The sequence below is a fragment of the Rattus norvegicus genome, chromosome 1 (genome assembly GCF_036323735.1).
Source record: "Rattus norvegicus strain BN/NHsdMcwi chromosome 1, GRCr8, whole genome shotgun sequence".
In the NCBI taxonomy this organism is placed as follows: Eukaryota; Metazoa; Chordata; class Mammalia; order Rodentia; family Muridae; genus Rattus; species Rattus norvegicus.
The window spans coordinates 149,593,236-149,605,998 of NC_086019.1; the positions used below are offsets into that span (position 1 = coordinate 149,593,236).

General features: G+C 40.6%; 1 pseudogene; it reads left to right on the top strand.

Moving 5' to 3' along the window:
• The first annotated feature begins 2,818 nt into the window (after positions 1 to 2,818).
• Positions 2,819 to 11,818, top strand: Cdca4-ps2 (cell division cycle associated 4, pseudogene 2; annotated as a pseudogene).
• Positions 11,819 to 12,763: the final 945 nt, after the last annotated feature.

Here is a 12,763-nt window from a genome sequence, read left to right on the forward strand (position 1 = left end):
CAATAAGGTTCTTCCAATTAGTCCAAGGCCACAAAAGTGGCAAAAACATGACCAGAAGATCTTTGAGGGCATTTTCTATCTATGCAGTCCTGGCAATAGCAGACCAGCAAAGAGTAGCAAGGCAAACCAAAACCATAAAGCATCATTCACTGTCTGTTGTTTATACTTATAACCTTTCCAAATATCACATACTCTCACAAGCATTTACATCAGCAGAAAGTCAAATGCCCTTTTTTCAATGTCTCTTCTAGAAGAACAACATATATCTGTTTTCCCCTTGATCTCCTTTTGTTGTCTGATTTCTCTTGCTAGAACTTCCAGAACTATATTGAATAAGTAGGGAGAGAGTGGGCAGCCTTGTCTAGTCCCTAACTTTAGTGGGATTGCTTCAAGTTTCTCTCCATTTAGTTTAATGTTAGCGACTGGTTTGCTGTATATAGCTTTTACTATATTTAGGTATGGGCCTTGAATTCCTATTCTGTCCAGGACTTTTATCATGAAGGGGTGTTGAATTTTGTCAAATGCTTTCTCAGCATCTAATGAAATGATCATGTGGTTTTGTTCTATCAGTTTGTTTATATAATGGATCACGTTGATGGTTTTCCATATATTAAACCATCCCTGCATGCCTGGGATGAAGCCTACTTGATCATGGTTGATGATAGTTTTGATGTGCTCTTGGATTCGGTTTGCCAGAATTTTATTGAGTATTTTTTGCGTCGATATTCATAAGGGAAATTGGTCTGAAGTTCTCTTTCTTTGTTGCGTATTTGTATGGTTTAGGTATAAGAGTAATTGTGAAAAAGAAAAGAGTAATTGTGGCTTCATAGAAGGAATTCAGTAGTGCTCCATCTGTTTCAATTTTGTGGAATAACGTGGACAGTATTGGTATGAGGTCTTCTGTGAAGGTCTGATAGAATTCTGCACTAAACTCATCTGGTCCTGGGATCTTTTTGGTTGGGAAACTTTTAATGACTGCTTCTATTTCTTCAGGAGTTATGGGGCTGTTTAAATGTTTTATCGGCTCCTGATTCAACTTTGGTACCTGGTATTTGTCTAGAAAATTGTCCATTCCCTCCAGACTTCAGTTTTGTTGAATATATTCTTTTTTAGTAAGTATGGATGATGTTTTGAATTTCCTCTGATTCAGTTTTTATGTCTCCCTTTTCATTTCTGATTTTGTTAATTTGAACACTCTCTCTGTGCCCTCTGATTGTTCTGGCTAAGGGTTTATCTATTTCTTTTTATTTTCTCAAAGAACAAGCTTTTGGTTGTTTTGATTCTTTATATTGTCCTTTTTGTTTCTACTTGGTTGATTTCAGCCCTGAGATTGATTATTTCCTGCCTTCTACTCCTCCTGGGTATATTTGCTCTTTTTGTTATAGAGCTTATAGTTGTGCAGTCAAGCTGCTGATGTATGTTCTCTCCTTTTTTTTCTGAAGGCACTCAGAGCTGTGGATTTTCCTCTTAGCACAGCTTTCATTGTGTCCTATAAGTTTGGGTATGTTGTACCTTCATTTTCATTAAATTCTAAGAAGTCTTTTCTTTCTTCCTTCCTTCCTTTCTTCCTTGACCAGGTCATCACTGAGTAGAGAATTGTTCAACTTCCCTGTATATGTGGGCGTTCTTTCCTTATTGCTATTGAAGACTAGCGTTAGCCTATGGTGGTCTGATAGGACGTATGGGATTATGTCTATCTTCTGTATAGATTGAGGTCTGTTTTGTGACTGATTATATGGTCAGTTTTGGAGAAAGTATTGTGAGGTGGTGAGAAGAAGGTCTATCCTTTTGTTTTAGGATAGATTGTTCTATAAATATCCCTTAAGACCATTTGGTTCGTAACTTCTGTTATTCTCTCTATGTCTTTGTTTAATTTCTGTTTCCATGATCTGTCCATTGATGAGAATGGGGTGTTGAAACCTCTTCCTATTTTTATGTGAGGTGTAATGTGTGCTTCGAGCTTTAGTAAGGTTTCTTTTAATTATGTAGGTGTCCTTGTATTTGGAGTAAAGATATTTAGGATTGAGAGTTCATCTTGGTAGATTTTTCCTTTCATGAGTATGAAGTCTCCTTCCTTATCTTTTTAATGACATTTGGTTGAAAGTCAATTTTATTCAATGTTGGGAGTGGTGCCCTTGAAGTACTCCATTTTTGATGTTATTATTATGGTTAGAATTAAGTATGACTGAGTACATGGACAATCCCCAGCCAGCTGCAAAAGACTAATACAAATCTGGTCATCAGGATTAATAATATGATAAAGCTCTGACCTTGCTGAGAAGTACATCTGACGTCAAGATACACAATGTGATAACATGTAACCTTTCTGAGAAACCAACATCCTGCTGACCAATAGATATGACAAACCTGTAACCTTTCTGAAAAACCAACATCCTATTGACATCAGCTGACCACACGAATACTGTGTCCTTGGCCTGAATCAATGTTTCACCCTTTCCCCCTTCCTCTGTTACCACTGTTAAGGTATAAATTCAGCCTTGGGAAAAAATAAACTTGTTGCCTTGATCAGACTGTTGTCTTGGCGTCCTTCTTTGCAGCTCTTGTCCCCCATTCTCTTCCAGGTACCCTCAGCATTGTCATTGACAAATGGCACCCAGAGTGAGGCTGTTTGGAACATTGTCCCCTGTGTATAGACAGGCCTGTTTTCCTTCTTTGTCGGAGCTTTTGCTCCCCCTTGGAGCCTTTGCTCTCCCTCAGAGCCTTTGCTCCCCTCTCAGAGCCTTTGTTCCCCCACTTCTCCCAACCATGGAGTGCCTGACCTTAGTTCAAAGGCTTTGTGTGTGTTTTTCCCCGGATGATGCAGATCTCAGTGGTGAGTGATGGAACAAGCATTCTATAATCACCTTTTGTGACAGGACTCAGGGAGTCACTCAGGACGTGAAGAATAGGGTTAAGAAAAAAGATTTAAAGAAATTCTTACACTTTGTAGGAAATATTTGTACATAGTTCCCCCAGGAGGAAACAATTGATACAAAAGTTAGTGCAGAGTTAATGATTCGGCTAAACTTGTTGCTGAAGTCTGCCCTCTGTAATGAATAAAATTGTGTGCTTTTTGGGTTTGAGGTTGCCTCTCCCTGCATGGATGAGTAACCCCACGTACATGGATTAAAATCCTTATACCCTCATGCTATTGCAGTGGTCACTTTGTCAATCTGTGCTCTGTGAGTAGTGCTCCTGAGGTAAGGCCACTATGGGGTCTTACAATATTTTGGTGCATAAGCTGGGAACTATGCTCCCGCCAGACCACCATTGGTGAGGAGATCTGAGGGAAGCTCGAGCAAATCTGTGTTCTGTGTTACTTTCTGTTTTGTCTCTGTGTCATGTTCTCTCGTCTTTGTTTCATGTTGTCTTGTGTTGTCCGAGTCTGCTGTCAGAAGGGTTTGAGTCCCTTCAGAGGGGTGTTTGAGTCCCCCCTGAAGAGAGGTTAGAGTTCCCTTGGTGGTTGCTGTGGGTCCCGTGAGGGGCTTACAGCTGTGACAGGCAGACGTGTTAGTTGTCACAGGCCACAGGCCCTAGAGGATGTTCTACGAGGAGAAAGGAATCTACAGGACACTCTGGAATCCTGTTGGGAGGTGGGATCAGACAGTCCACCACATCCTAGAAGCAGCTAAGGTTAAGCTGCAGTTTGTACCAGGTACTGAAGGTATCAGGCATCTTTGGACATTGGTTATAGGATGCCTTGTCTTGGTCTTGTTTGTCTAGTTTGTTTTCTGTGGTATTGTCGAGTGTTCTTAAGAATTGTATCACCTAATACACTGTTGTTTGACTTATAATACCACCTGTCCTACTAATATGCATGTCCCAGATTCCCGCTGTGAAGGTTCTAACTCTAAAACAAGGGAATGGTGCATCCCCCTAAATATTAAATTTACCTCCACTGTTTGAAACCAGGATTGGACACGTGGATATACTTGGTGTCTTAGAATGTTTCAGTCAGGTGCTGATACAGGGATTATATTTACCATAAAATTGTTAAAAGAACTGGTACATTCCTACTTCCTGGCTTCTGGGCACTCACCCCAAGAAGGAGCCCATGGAGGCACTGAACACAGTACAGGGCACATGAAACTTCATCTACAGCCTGCACTCCACCGAGAGGAGCTGCTTGCTCAAAGAACTGCACTGCTTCGAGTTCATTGCCATCACACAAGAAAAATCGGAAGCTCTACCACCCACTCCAGGACACCTGAAATATATATTCTTCCACAATGTGATGTCTTTTGTAGCATTTGGCTCTTTGGATAACAAAATTATGATTGTTGCAGGAACCCAAATTGAATTGTCCTTTGGAATTATTTTGAGAATTTCAACAATGTTCGTCAACATGTTATTTTTCCTTCTATGTATCAACATATTACATAACTTTCAGTCATTGATACCGTACAGTACTGACATGGGGTTTGCTTTTTTTTACATAACATGCATGGGATAATTATTTATGTCTTTATTTTTTTTCTGATGGTTATATTTCAATGTTGAGTTTGCTCCAAATTATTTAAGATGTTTAATATCAGTTAAAATTGTAATTCCCTCCATGGTGGCATACTTTCTGTGATATTTCATGGTAAACATTTACAATCATATAAATTCATTCAATTTTTAACTTCCACATCTATCCAAAATGGAGGAGACTTTTAAGTATATTTGATTATTTTAATTTTGACTCACACTGTCTTTAAGAGTCAGAGGTTAATCAGAAAGAATAATTGTTGGCCCCCCCATTTTAAATAAGCTGTATATGCTAATATGTATACTTCTTTCTGATTGGCTTTTTACCTTTAATTTCCCAACTTTGAGCAATCACAGTGAATTCTGGTTTGTAAGAGAAAAGCAGTGTTTGGATACTTCCTTTGTCTTAGAATATGGTTAAAAAGAGAATGAAAAAAGAGAAGGTTTGGAAAAGAGAAAATGAGGAAGAGAAAACGTTGAGAGCTGATATCAAAACTGGTTCTCCAACTCCCCTTGGTTCTCCATCCTGGGTCCTTTCATGTTGGACCCTCTAGTATGCCTTCTTTTGCTTATATCTTTTGACACTGGGACATTTAATCGTGTAACCAGCTTTGTTAAACAACAGGTAGATAATATGGCAGCAAAACCTATTCAGGTATAGTATCATAGGCTAGCTATGGAGGATGCTTTGATTATGGACAAGCTCACCTACACATCTCCTCCCAGTCCAGGCAAGGACATTTTTGTCCTTCAGCCAAATGAGGCAAACATACTTTTCTGCCTGCTGTCCTGATGTCTTTGCTGAAAAATCAATGAATTGTCACCTCTGCATGCTCAGCTGGACAGTCAATAACAGGTAAGAGAGTGATATATTCATGAATAAAGGGCCTAAGACATGAGGGCCGCCATTAGCTACTGCCTTATCCCATGACGAACCATGGCCACAAGATTCTCTTGGCCATGTGATAAATATCACTCTAACCTAAGACAAATGCAGTTCCTGAGGGGCTCATTCCAGAACAGCACAGCCATTTGGTCACCTTTTCATTTGACTATAAGGAAGGGGGAGATGTTGGGAATGATGCCCTTGAAGCCCTCCATTATTGATGTTATTATTATGGTTAGAATTAAGTATGACTGTGTTCATGGAACATCCCCAGCCAGCTGCAAAAGACTAATACAAATCTGGTCATCAGGATTAATAATATGATAAAGCTCTGACCTTGCTGAGAAATACATCTGACGTCAAGATACCCAATGTGATGACCTGTACCCTTTCTGAGAAACCAACATCCTGCTGACCAATAGATATGACAAACCTGTAACATTTCTGAAAAACCAACATCCTATTGACATCAGCTGACCACATGAATATTGTGTCCTTGGCCTGCATAAATGTTTCACACTTTCCCTCTGTTACCCCTGTTATACTGTAAATTCAGCCTTGGGAAAAATAAAGTTGTTGCCTTGATCAGACTGTTGTCTTGGCGTCCTTCTTCGCAGCTCTTGTCCCCCATTCTCTTCCAGGTACTCTCAGCACCATCGTTGACAATTCAATATTAGAATGGCTACTCCAGCTCGCTTCTTCTGACCATTTGATTGGAAAATGGTTTTCCAGCCTTTTACTCTGAGGTAGTGTCTGTCTTTGTCTCCAAGGTGTGTTGCCTGGAGCCAGCAAAATGCAGGATCCTCATTACGTATCGAGTTTGGTATTCTGTGTCTGTTTATTGGGGAATTGAGTCCATTGATGTTGAGAGATATTAAGGAATAGTGATCATTGCTTTCTGTTATTTTCATATTTGTAGGTGAGATTATGTTTGTGTGTTTCTCTTTGTTTTGTTGCAGAATGAATAGTTTTTTTTTTAAGGGTGTAGCTTGGTTCCTTGTGTTGGGCTTTGCTATTATCCTTTGTAGGGTTGGATTTGTAGAAAGATACTGTGTAAATTTGGTTTTCTCATGGAATATCTTGGTTTCTCCATCTTTGTTAATTGAAAACTTTGCTGGATACAGTAACCTGGACTGGCATTTGTGTTCTCTTTGGGTCTGTATGATATCTGTCCAGGATCTTCTGGCTTTCATAGTCTCTGGTGAGAAGTCTGGGGTAATTCTTATAGGTCTGCCTTTATATGTTACTTGACCTTTTCCCCTTACTGTTTTTTAATATTCTTTCTTTGTTTTGTGCATTTGATGTTTTGACTATTATGTGAAAGGAGAAATTTCTTTTTTAGTCCAATCTATTTGGAGTTCTGTAGGCTTCTTGTATGTTTATGAGCATCTCTCTCTTTAGGTTAGGTAAGTTTTTTTCTATGATTTTGTTGAAGATACTTACTGGTTCTTTAAGTTGGGAGTCTTCACTCTCTTCTATACCTATTATCCTTAGGTTTGATCTTCTCATTGTGTCCTGATTTCCTGTATGTTTTGGGCTACGAACGTTTTCCATTTTACATTACCTTTGACATTTGTATTGATGTTTTCTATGGAATCTTCTGCTACTGAGATTCTCTCTTCTATCTCTTGTATTCTGTTGGTGGTGCTCACATCTATGACTCCTGATCTCTTCCCTAGGTTTTCTATTTCCAGGGTTGTCTCCATTTGTGCTCTCCTTATTGTTTCTATTTCCATTTTTAACTCCTGGATGGTTTTGTTCATTTCCTTCTCCTGTTTTGTTGTTTGTTTCCAGTAGCTTTTTAATGGATTTTTGTGTTTCCTCTTTTAGGGCTTCTAGTTGCTTACTTGTGTTGTCCTGTCCCTTAAGGGAGTTATTTATGACTTTCTTAAAGTTCTCCATTGTCATGATAAAATGTGATTTTCAATCTAGATCTTACTTTTCTGGTGTGTTTGGATATCCAGTGTTTGCTTTGGTGGGAGAATTGGGCTCTGATAGTGCCAAGTAGTCTTGGTTTCTGTTGCTTGGGTTCCTGTGCTTGCCTCTCACCATCAGGTTGTCTCTGGTGTTAGCTTGTATTGCTGTTTCTGACAGTGGCTTGACCGCCCTGTAGGTCTGTGTGTCAGGAGTGCTGTAGACCTATTTTCCTGTCTCCTTTCATCCAGTTATGGGAACAGAGTGTTTTGCTCTCAGACGTGTAGTCATTTCTGTCCACTGGCTTTCAACTCTCCCTGGAGGCGCAACCAGATGGGTCCAACCCCTACTTCTCCTAGGTCCCTGTGCACAGGGACCACAAATGGCACAATGCATTTTCCTCTTGAGTTAGGAATGTGGGCAGGGAGTAGTTTCATCTGGTTTTCCAGTAGGGTCTACCCCTCTGAAGGTCTTGCTCTCCCTGCCACGGGATTTGGGTGCAGGGAGCTGTTTGACCAGTTCAGTTCAGATCCAGACGCAGTCTAACCATGGTGCTCCTGCAGCTTGACTGCTCCTATATTCGTCCAGAGCCACTATGCAATTTCCTCTTGAGATAGGGATGTGAGCAAAGATGGGCAGAAGTGGCAGTCTCTACTGCCCTGCAGTCTCAGGATTGCCCACAGTTCTGGGTGATCAGCTCTCTCCCAGGGGGCTTGGGAGCAGGGAGCTATGGGCCAGGATCAGTGTGCTACATTCTTCTATATGCCCACATCTAGTTGAACTAACACCATTTATTGAAAATTCTTTTTTTTCCCATTGGATAATTATAGATCCTTTGTGAAAGATCAAATGAAAATAGGAGTGTGGATTAATTTCTGGATCTTCAATTCTATTCTATATGGGATCCCCAAAGGAGAAATTAGAGAAAGGAATGACGTAACTGAGGGGGGGGGAGGTTGCAACCTCATAGGAAGAACAAAAATATCAATCAACCAGATATCCCAGAACTCCAAGAGTCTAAACCACCAACCATCGAGTACACATGGAGCAACACATGGCTCGAGCCACAGATGTAGCAGAGAATGGGCCTTGTCAGACATCAATGAGAGGAGAGGCCCTTAGTCAGGTGGAGGCTCAATCCCCAGTGTAGGGGAATGCCAGGGCAGGGAGCAAGAGGGAGTTGATGGGTGGGTGATAGAGCAACTTCATGGAGGCTAGGGATAGGGAAATGGGATTGGGAATTTTTGTAGGGAAAACCTGGAAAGGGGATAATATTTGAAATGTAAATAAAGAAAATATCCTAAAAAGTTTTAGTCATAAAGTAAAGCATATAAAAGTTACTCAAATATAGGGACTGGTGAGATGGTCATAAACATGGACCTAATTTCAAATAGAAAGAAATCTGTTAGAGGAGGCAGATTAAAGAATGAGGCCTTCCTGGAGCAGCACTATAATATACAGTAGTGGAAATGCCTTTAATTACTGAAAAAGTCAGCCCTGAATCAAGGGAAGAGGAGTTAAACAGAGAGTTGAGAAATTAAACATGCACAACTATCATAATTATTCTTAATAAAAATTTACTTAGGAGCCTTTTCAAAAGAAATATTCTTCCAGAAGTCCTGTCATTATTTAAGCAGAGTTCGTTTCCTCCATTTGTAGGGAATGAGCTGTTTTCAGTTTGCTGGTTGGGAAATTTACAAAGAAGATCTGATCATGTAGCCAGTATCTCTTCTCAAATTACACATTTTTAGAATTAAGAAATGTAGCAAAATACTGTGGAGACATTTCTTGTTTCCAGGTCTTCGCATTTTCTAAAAATTTCGATTTTAAGAGAATAATCAGGGAAGTATGTGAAACTCTGAATGATGAAAAAGCAATATAATCGCTGTATAACAATTTAGTGGAACAAGGCAAGAATACTGTAGTAGCTTCAGGACACTCTGGGCTAAAGAAAGAGATTATGTCTGAAAACCATTCAAATAATAATAACATCAATAATAATTCCATACAAATTTATCCTTGAAATATTCATCAAATTTCCTGACACCTATGTAGAACTTACGTGTGGAGGAAAACTTCACTTTGACCAATAATATGGCAAGGTTTCAGAGAAATCTGTAGTACCTGTATTTAACAGGAGTAAACTGAGCATCCGTAGCATCATTGAAAGAGATATTAATGTTCTATAAATCAAATTCTTTATTGTACCAATCTGAAATTCATTCCCATAGATTTACTTGTTTGAGTTTCTGGTAAATACTCTCTCTGTCTCACTTTTGTATTATTTAATAGTGAGAAAACAAAACAGAAACCAAGCATTCTGTAGAACCTGGAACTTGGAACTCTTTTGGGTGGTGTGTAAGAATCACCTTAGAAATTTCCATATTGGGCTCCGCCCTGTACTCCACAGATAGGAACTTGCTACATCTCCTTGGCCACCCTTTGTTGTGGCTGACTGATCCTGGCGCCTGACAAAGTGGTGCGACTTCCTTGGCATAGGACAGGAAGTTTGCTAGAGAGCTGAAGAGAAAATGTGGTGACCAGGAAGAAGGAGTAAAGGGTTTTGGCACTGTTCTTTCCTAAAGCTTTCAGCAACCGTCACTCCTGCATATGTCCCTTGTCAAGCTCCCGCTCTGTCACATGCTAGTGGAGCCCAACCTCTGCTGCTTGGTCCCCATTGCCAGCACGGTCGCGGGATCCAGGAGGAAATGAGCCAGAATGGCATGTGGCAGGGGATGGCACCCCGTAGTGTAGAAAGGGCACCGATTGACCACCTAGTGTCCACAGTATTCCTGTGTTGTACAGTGAGGAGGCTGGGCGGGGAAGCACCCCACTTCAGAACTGGAAGATAATCCATTGCAAAGCTCAGCTTCCGAACTTCCCATAGTTGGCTCAGGACAGGGGCAAAGGAACCCTCAGAGCAGCCTTTGGGAGATAGACAACCCACAAGAATACCAGGGAAGCCTTCAGAAGTCCCTGGACCAGATTTTTGAGACCCTGGAGAGAAAAACTCCAGTTCAGTGGAGCAACTTCTCAAATGCAGACAGATCTTTCTATGACCTGGACACAGTGCTAACAGGAATGATGAGTGGGACCAATTTCAGTCTGCAAGGTCTTGAGAGCTTCACTGCAGTCATACTTCCTCCGAGCTCTACTTGTGAGTCTGACTTGGATGAGCCGGACCATATAGTAGAGATTCTGGTGGAGACCTGCCAGGACGCCCCAGTAGGTCAAGGACAAGGCCACCACTCCCCATGCAGCTTCCATGTGCTGTGATCCAGAGACAAACACTTGTCCTAAAAGTGGCTCTGACTCCTCAGACAGAGTCCTTACTTTTCTGTCTGACTAGGAAAATATCCTGGACAGACTTTCCTCTGCAACGATTGCAGCCCTGGAGATCCCACAGTGATAGTTCCCTGGGGGCTACATAACAGAAGCATTCTCAAGGTACTGAGTAAGCTCTCTAAAGACTTCTCCGCCCTGAGCTCCTTATTCTAACTGTTTGACATTGGAATTACTGTGGAGGATGCTGTGCCAAAGCTGTGTCTAGTCTATTTTAAATTAGATAGGTGAACTATCTGTTTATCATTTTATACTTCAGATTTTCTTCTATTTTCTTAAAAAGTATATTTTCCATAAGCATTCTCTGCTGCTACATTAGAAACATTTATAGCGTAAATAAGATTGGTGTGCTGTTTTTAAGGTTTAAATAGAAACTTCTTTTGTTAATGAGTCTCTACACTCCCAAGGCAACTGTAAATGTAGCCAGCCATGTGTTTATGTGAGAGGCTCCATTATGGTCTACATTCTAGTAGAGTGCTTGACATGAGAACCTTGCACAGCTCCACTGCCCCCTCACTGGGTCTGCTCTGCAAGAGCTTTTCCTAGGCTTTCGTGTTTTATTTATGCATATTTATATGTAAATGCCACTGAAGTCTAAAGTCTTATATCTGGAAATCACAACACCAGTTCTTCAGAAACCACTGTGAGGCAGTGCCTTATGCAGGTCTCCTGGGCCATTCCTGTCTGGTTCCCAGCCCAGTAATGTGTGACATGAGGACATGACATCCCAACAATACCCACACATGATGCATGTCAAGTATATACATGGAGCTATTGGATATCCGGCATGTGTGTGCTTAGAAAGGGTGTGCAGCTCCACCATGTGCTCAATAGGAAATTCCTGTGTTTGCTTACATTAAAATTGCACTTGAACATTTTAAGGTTAAAAACAATCTGACTCGATCCAATTTAGGGCTCCTCCATCTTGGGGATGGCCCCTATTCTGTCTGCTTGAATCTCAAGGTCCTGATACCCTATCACATGTCAGACTCCACCCCCGCCCTATGTATGTTATTTGTTTCTCTTATGTTTCTTTCTTTCTTTTTTTTTTTGGACTTCCTCACCTGAACCTAAGAGGTTTAATTTTGTATGCATGTATGACTATTCTTCAGTATCATCAATGTAAACCTCACTTAATTAAAAGTATCAAGCCAAAAAAAACCAAAAAACAAAAAGAAATTCCCATTTTGTTATTATGTGGTTTCTAGTGCATTTGTTCATTTATTGTAATTCATCATTAAAAACAAAGATAAACTAATTTCAATAATTGATATTAGGTGCTTCTAAAAATAAAAGTTAATAATTCTAATAAAGTGATTGTGGTTGATTTTAAAATATTAGTATATATTATTAATTAATTAGTTTATTTACTTACATCACAAATGTCTCCTCTCCTGGGACCCCCTTGAAGAGTTTTTCCTCTGCCCCCTCTTCCCTTCCCCTCTGAGAGTGTTCCCACCATCACCAGTCATCCCCCACCTTTGCACATCAAGTTTTTACAGAATTTGGCATATCCTCTCACACTGAGGCCAAAAAAGGCAGACACTTGCTACATAAGTGCTAAGGGCCTTGGGCCAATCCTTGTATGGTTTTTGCCTGGTGGCTTTGCCTCTGGGAGCTTCCAGAGGTCCAGGTTCGATGACACTATCAGTTTTCCTATGGGATTGCCAACACCTTCAGTTCCTTCAATCCTTTACCTTACTGTTCCATAGGGGTCCTTGGTCTCTGTTCAATTTTTGTCTGTGAGTATCTGCATCTGTCTCAGTCAGTTGCTAGTAAAGCCTCTCCGAGAACAATGATGCTGGGCTCCTTGGTACAAGCACAATATAGCATCATTAATAGTGTCAGGGATTGGTCTCATCCATGAAATGTATCAGAAGTTGGGCTAGTCATTGGTTGGTCACTCCTTCAGTGGCTCAACCAAATAGACATTCCATTTCTATCTCTGCATTCTTTTCAGACAGGAGAAAGTAAGGGTGGAAAGTTTTGTGGGTGATTTGATGTACCCATCTCTTCAGCGATGGACCTGTCTGACTACCAGAGGTGTTCTCTTCAGGTTCCATGTACCCACAGTTGGGCATCTCATTTAAAGTCACCCACATTGAACCCTAGAAGCCTCCCAATTCCAGGTCTCTGGGACTTTCTAGGGGT